The following is a 7,809-nucleotide window of genomic DNA, read 5'->3' on the forward strand; positions in this document are numbered from 1 at the left end:
TGGGCCACTGGGGAGCCAGAAATCCCCTCCTGGGCCCTGCAAGAGGGGAGAGGCAGGGTCCCCAACTCACCCCACAAAGAGCGTCTCCCACACCTCAATTGCAAGCGGAATCGCAGGGGCAGTTTGCTGCTGGATTTAGCGCTGCATGGGTTAAAATTGCATCATGAGCGCGGGATTGAAACTGAACCGTCCGCACATCATTTGGCTATATCGCTTCCGTAATGCTTCCGCAGGATTCTTTCCTGGAGGGGAAATTTCGCAGTACAGAGCAACAAAAGCAGGACCAGAAACAAACCCGAGACATTTGTGGTGTATACAGGATTTCAGGAGGAAGTTACGGGGGGGGGGGTGTTGCACTGATCAGAAGTAGACTCACCCTGCAGCTTTTGCCGGTGCAAACATTATTTGTAAAACCACAGAACTGTAGAATTGTAGGGATGGAATCCTCCTGCCCACCTAGCAGTTCGAAAGCACACCAGTGCAAGTAGATAAATAGGTACCGCTCCAGCGGAAAGGTAAACGGTGTTTCCGTACGCTGCTCTGGTTCGCCAGAAGTGGCTTAGTCATGCTGGCCACATGACCCGGAAGCTGTACACCGGCTCCATCACCCAATAAAGCGAGATGAGTGCCGCAACCCCAGAGTTGGCCACGACTGGACCTAATGGTCAGGGGTCCCTTTACCTTTACCTTTCAGGATGGAATCACAGCTAAATAATCCCAGACAGGTGAACCTGTGTTCAGAAATCTCCAATGAAGGACAGCCCGCTATCAAATAGCAATGACCCTCAGAAAGTTTAGTCAGAAACTCCTTTCTTGTAACTTGAAGCCATGAGTTCGAGTCCTCTGCCCGACCGGGAGGCCAAGTGAGTTGAGCGCCTCAGGCGACAGGTACTGAGCGACAGGGCCTGGCCTGCACCCTCTGACCTGACCTGCCGCTCTCTGGCACAGCAGAGGACGCTGCCCCGTTGCCAGGCCCAACAGCTGGACTCGGTACCCTTTGCGCACAGAAAGAGGGTCAGAGCCATCTTGCCCTTTGCCTCAGGCGGCAAAATGTGTTTTGGGGTCCCCCACACCCTCTTCAAGCACAGCAATAGCCCGACTTTTCCACGCAGAGGTAAACCGTGGCTTGCTGCTACACCCGACCCGGGAAACCGTGGTTTGTTGTGCTCGGCCTGCAAACTGGGACCAAGCCCTGATGGGCAACCTGGCATTGCAGGGCTGGCACAGACGGGTCTTTGCCCGGTCGGGACGGTGCAGAGAGGGTCCTCGCATGCCACTGCCCCTTGTTATTTATTGCCACTCGCTGGCGAGCTTCCACCGCGACAGCTTGAGCCAAGCCAGGCCTGGCGCTTGCCCGCCAGCTGCCGTCCTTGGCCGTCCTGCCAACCCATGGCACGGCGCTCCCCTCCGGCTTTGTTCAGGCAACAATGGTGCCATCTGTGCGCGCCCGGGGGGGGGCAAGGCAGGAGGAACTGAGGCCGGGCAACAAAAGGGCTGCGGTTTCCACGGCTGACAGGCCTCCTTTTCACCTGCCAGCTCCCTCCTTTGTGAGCAGGGAGAAGGGAGCGCACTCTGCGGCTGCACACAGCTCCCCACAAAAGTGATTAACAGCTGGGGGGGAGAGAGAGAGCAGAGCTGGCTTGCAGGGGGTTAATGGGGGCGAGGCGGCCTTGGTGGCTGTTGCTAGGTTAAATAGCCCGACCTTGCCCAATGGGAGCCTGTCCTGGTGACATCATGCTCACACAGCTGGGCTTCCCATTGGCTGCGCATGCCGTCCTTTCAGAGAGCCTCCAGGAAAGTGGATAGGGGAGGGGGGCTCTGCCTCCTCTGCCTCCCCCTGAGTTTTAAGGCCTGAGCTGCAAACAAGGAATGACATCAAGGCTGGTTTAAATCAGCCAGGAGAGGAGAGGGAATCAGGGAATCTAGTTCTGCAAAGCAGTAGATGGAGCATGCATGCAAACTGGTGAAAACAGCTGGCAGCCTGGGAGGGGAACCTCTACAGCCCATTGAGCTTTTGCGGGGGGCTTAGGTACAAAACGAAAGCCTTTTTCGTTCCCCATGCGGGTGCCAGGGAGTTAAGCAAAATTGTCATTTATCTGAAGGCTGAAGTTGCTTATGAACCCAGTGATCAGAGTAAGATTTAATAATACAATGGTACCTCTAGATGTGAACGGGATCCGTTATGGAGCCCTGTTCGCATCTAGAAGCAAACGTAACTAGCGATGGCACGTCTGTGCACGCGCGCGTCGCTTTTTGCCACTTCTGCACATGCGCGTGATGTCATTTTGAGCGTCTGCGCATGCGCAAGCGGTGAAACCCGGAAGTAACACGCTCCGTTACTTCCGGGTTGCCACGGAGCGCAACTTGAACGCGCTCATCCCGAAGCACATTCAACCTGAGGTGTGACTGTAATAATAATAATAATAATAATAATAATAATAATAATAATAATAATAGATTTTATTTATACCCCGCCCTCCCCAGCCAGAGCCGGGCTCAGGGCAGCTAACACCAATAAAATCACAGTAAAAACATAATAGGGGGGAAAGAGAGGGGAAAGAAAAAAAAACCCCAATTTAAAATACAGGTTAAAATGCAATTTAAAATGAAGCCTCATTTAAAAGTAGCCGATAAATCAAGACCATAAGGGGAGGGAAACATAAGGGTCAGACTGAGTCTAAACCAAAGGCCAGGCGGAACAGCTCTGTCTTGCAGGCCCTGCGGAAAGATGTCAAGTCCCGCAGGGCCCTATCTCTTGGGACAGAGCATCCCACCAAGTCGGGGCCAGTGCTGAAAAGGCCCCGGTCCTAGTTGAGACCAATCTAACCACCTTGCAACCTGGGACCTCCAAAATTTAGACCTATGCATGGGGTGTTTGGGGAGAACCCCTGTTGGGGGACACATCCTGCTCCTTCTGGGGGAGTTTGTCCTCCTTTGGTCCCCCACCCTGCACTCGGCTCTCACCTGTGGCTCCTGGAAGCTGTCTGCATGAGACAGCGGCTACATCACTAGGAAACGGCTTTGACTGGCCAGCTAAACCAGGTGAGAGGAGCCTATGGGTCTCAGAGCCAAGTTAGGGGCTTTGCTTCCCCTGCATGCAAAAACATGTTCTGGAGGATTAAGTGCAAGAATGGGTCCAAGGGTCAAGGGGGTTTCTGCCCATGCTGTAGAGGGGGCAGAGGGGACTTGCCTCCCTGGAAAGAGAGCCCTTCAAGGAGAAAGGAATCTCTGACCCTTTTTTTTTCTTTTCTTTTTTTGAAAAGTTTTTATTGTTAAAATAATTCAGCATTAATACACACATATTGCGAATATACAAACATACAAACATACATTTCATACAATCCTTAAAAATGTTCAAACATACCTACACTCAATCCCACAGATAATTCCTTTTCCCATCACCATCCACCACCCCTCACCCCACCTTTGTGTTAGACTTCCAGTCTACTCAACTGCAATTTCTTTCCACTTCTATTACTTTCTTTCACACAATTCATGCTAATTTCATGCTTCTTTTTCTATTACACATTGTTATCCATCTTATTTAGTATTCCAGTATTTAAAACAGAACTTGTTTATTCTAATAGGAGTTCTTATTTTTTCAATATGGTTTTGCAAGTATCCTTTAAACACCTTCCAGTCCCTGTAGGAATCTCTGGTCCTAAAGCTCTGATCCTTTGCAGGATATCTTCTTCTTTTCCTTTGGCAATCACTCATAGCCAAGTAAGATCTTCCAAAACAGGGTTTTAGCTGTGAGTCCGTAAGTGACCGTGGAGGCCAATTCTGGATCCACACGTCCTTCCAAAGTGGGGACATTGGTTTCCGGGCGGGAGTTGATCACAGTGTGGATTTGCCAAGCGTGCCTTCCTCTTGGCACGTTTCTCCCTTGCGTCCTGAGTTCGAGTGTCTTCAAAACCCATGACTCCTTTGGAAAAGGCTGTTCTCCAATTGGAACGCTCGCAGGCCAGTGTTTCCCAGTTATTGGATATATTCAAGGAAAGAAAAGGCCGGGGAGTTAAGGTAAAGGTAAAGGGACCCCTGACCGTTAGGTCCAGTCGTGGCCGACTCTGGGGTTGCGGCGCTCATCTCGCTTTATTGGCCGAGGGAGCCGGCGTACAGCTTCCGGGTCATGTGGCCAGCAGGACTAAGCCGCTTCTGGCGAACCAGAGCAGTGCATGGAAACGCCGTTTACCTTCCTGCTGGAGTGGTACCTATTTATCTACTTGCACTTTGACGTACTTTCGAACTGCTAGGTTGGCAGGAGCAGGGACCGAGCGACGGGAGTTCACCCCATTGCGGGGATTCAAACCGCCGTCCTTCTGATCAGCAAGCCCTAGGCTCTGTGGTTTAACCCACAGCCCAGTTGTCAGATATATTCAAGGAAAGAAAAGGCCGGGGAGTTAATCCTACACAAATCCAGAGCGGAGTCCCTAAGGTGGTTGGATGGTGCCTTGGACGCCTCCTTCCGGCAACACCTGCAGCCAAGCGGGTGCCAAATGTCTTGTTCTGCTTTCCTTTGGACCCCATCAGGGAGGCCAAGGGGGGGGTGTCTTGCCGTCTGGGCCGCCCAGGATCTCCAGACGCACTGCCCAGACTTGCACCCCAGGGAGCTCACTTTGGGGCTACTAACACAGCAGCTGGACTTCACCCCTAGAGGCAAACTCCATTGTCTTTTGAGACAGACGGATGCCAACCACAACAGTGCAAGCATGCCCAGGGTCAGCTGTGTCAAGAATTTTGCAGAACACAGGAAGCTGCCTTCTGCTGAGTCAGACCACTGCAACATCTACCTCAGTGTTGTCTGCAAGGATGATGATGATGATGATGATGATTATTATTATTATTATTATTATTATTATTATTATTATTATTATTATTATTATTACCCCACTCATCTGGCTGGGCTTCCCTAGCCACTCTGGGTGGCTTCCAACAAAATATTAAAATACAGTAATGCATTAATATTAAAAGCTTCCCTAAACAGGGCTGCCTTCAGATGTCTTCTAAAAGTCTGGTAGTTGTTGTTCTCTTTGACATCTGATGGGAGGGCGTTCCACAGGGCGGGTGCCACCACCGAGAAGGCCCTTTGCCTGGTTCCCTGTAATTTGGCTTCTTGTAGTGAGGGAACCACCAGAAGGCTCTCGGCGTTGGACCTCAGTGTCCGGGCTGAACGATGGGGGTGGAGACGCTCCTTCAGATATACTGGACCGAGGCCGTTTAGGGCTTTAAAGGTCACTTTGAATTGTGCTCGGAAACGTACTGGAAGCATTTCTGAAAAGGAAGCTCTTCCAGCCCTACCTGCTATCAGGATTTGAACCCAGGACATTCCAGGTGCAAGGCAGTTGCTCTCCCACTAAGCAATGGCCAACCGTTACTGGGCAATGTAGTGTTTCTCCATGAGATGAAAAGTGAAGGTCTGTGCTCTTTGGCCTGTTGAGATCGAAATATTCATAATTTGGAACTGAGCAGAATACCGAACCAACCTTGTTGGAGACAGTAAAATAGGAACATGATCTCCTGTTGGCATTCGCACCCAGATGCATTATGCATTTGTGAGAATGCCTGTACAGTCCAAAGCAGCCTTGAGTGCCCAGACACTGGCAGACTACAACTCCCATCACCCTTGACTTTTGGTTACGCTGGAAGGGGACAATGGGAGTTATAGTCTGCCAATGGCTTCTTGGGAGGAAAGCAATGACAAAACTAGACAGCATCCTAAAAAGCAGAGACATCACCTTGCCGACAAAGGTCTGTATAGTTAAAGCTATGGTTTTCCCAGTAGTGATGTAGGGAAGTGAGAGCTGGACCATCAAGAAGGCTGATCGCTGAAGAATGGATGCTTTTGAATTCTGGTGCTGGAGGAGACTCTGGAGAGTCCCATGGACTGCAAGAAGATCAAACCTCTCCATTCTTAAGGAAATCAGCCCTGAGTGCTGACTGGAAGGACAGATCCTGAAGCTGAGGCTCCAAGACTTTGGCCACCTCATGAGAAGAGAAGACTCCCTGGAAAAGACCCTGATGCTGGGAAAGATGGAGGGCACAAGGAGAAGGGGACGACAGAGGATGAGATGGTTGGACAGTGTTCTCGAAGCTACCAGCATGAGTTTGACCAAACTGTTGGAGGCAGTGGAAGACAGGAGTGCCTGGCGTGCTCTGGTCCAGGGGGTCACGAAGAGGCAGACACGACTAAACAACTAAACAACAACAGTCCGCCAATGTCTGGGGGCCCAAAGGTGAAGGACTCTCGTCCTAGACAGAGGCGGCTAATCTGTGGCGCTCGGGCAAACGTCATGCGAGGGAACGATGGAAAGAGGAATGGGGAAATGTGGCCCTAAGCTCAGAGTTTTGGCAAGAGAGATGGCCGCTTTCCTGTCAAACAAGGGGGGAGAGGTGGGGAGGGCTGATAGAAAGAGAGAGAGAGAAATGGGGTGTCACAAACGAGGAAGAGGGTGCCTGCACCCACCTTTGGCTCTGGGTCCGCCCATCGCAGGCTGCAGCCAAACTCACTGGCGGCCGGCAGCCCTGACAGTTTTCCTGCAAGGGGAATGTTGGGCATCTCAGCCCCAAGAGACAAATGCGGCCCCCCAGGCCTCTCAACCTGGCCCTTCCGACTCTCACCAGGCGAAAACCCTCACCAGCTCTGCTCTATACACCCTGTATTTTTGCCCATGAGGGAAAGTGGCCCTCAGAAGAAAAAAAATGGCTTCTTTTCATCACCCCCCCCCAAAAAAATATTGCTCCCCAGCCTGTGAATTCGTTAGATTTAAATCTGCCTTCAGAAACAAGGCCCCCGGGTCAAGCTTGGCTGGGGCTAATGGGAGTTGTAGTCGAAAGCATCTGCAGGAGGGCACCAGGTTGGCAAACGGCGGCCTAAATGACTGTCACTAAAGGGCTCAGGTTGCTAAGCAACCGCCGGCAATGGGTGGATAAGTGTCATTCCGCGCTTGAGTCACTAGGTGGCGCTGGACTTGGCTGCATCTGCGTGGAATCTGGGAGCGATTAACCCAAAGCAGGTAAAACAAAGCAGGTAAAACAAGAAACTTCAGGGGAACACCGACCAAAACTGGTTCAGATTTGTATTAAATCTGCATATGCTAATTTATATGGGTAGAAAGAAATGCTGTGACTTAAATGGAAACGCAAAGACATTGTGGGGAAGACCAGGTGATCTGTGTGTGACTGCTAGGTCTCTTTCATGATGGGTGGGCAATGACAAGGTTCCCCTGCTTAGGACTCCTTAACGATGATATTTTTTTAGTTTAAGCTGAATTGGGGCCACACAACCCCATCTAATCGAGGACACCTTGAATCAGAGGACTGTGCTCTGTAAAGTAGGACACTTGTCTGCATGCTGCCTAGTGCAGAGAATGACAGTAGCCTATTCTTCTGCTTCTCAGAATTGTAGAATTGGAGGGTCATCTAGTCCAACCCCCTCAATGCAGTTACAGCTACAAAAATCTCTGACACATGTCTAGTCAGAATCTCCTTTCTTGTAACTTGAAGCCCTGGGTTCGAGTCCTACCCTCCAGAGAGAAAACAAGCTTGCTTCATCATCTGTGTGACAGCCCTTGAGATATTTGAAGATGACTAGCATATCTCCTAGGGATGCGGGTGGCGCTGTGGGTTAAACCACAGAGCCTAGGGCTTGCCGATCAGAAGGTCGGCGGTTCGAATCCCCGCGACGGGGTGAGCTCCAGTTGCTCGGTCCCTGCTCCTGACAACCTATCAGTCCAAAAGCACGTCAAAGTGCAAGTAGATAAATAGGTACCACTCCGGCGGGAAGGTAAACGGTGTTTCCGTGCGCTGCTC

The sequence above is a fragment of the Podarcis bocagei genome (genome assembly GCF_964188305.1).
Source record: "Podarcis bocagei genome assembly, chromosome: 4".
NCBI classification, from domain to species: domain Eukaryota; kingdom Metazoa; phylum Chordata; class Lepidosauria; order Squamata; family Lacertidae; genus Podarcis; species Podarcis bocagei.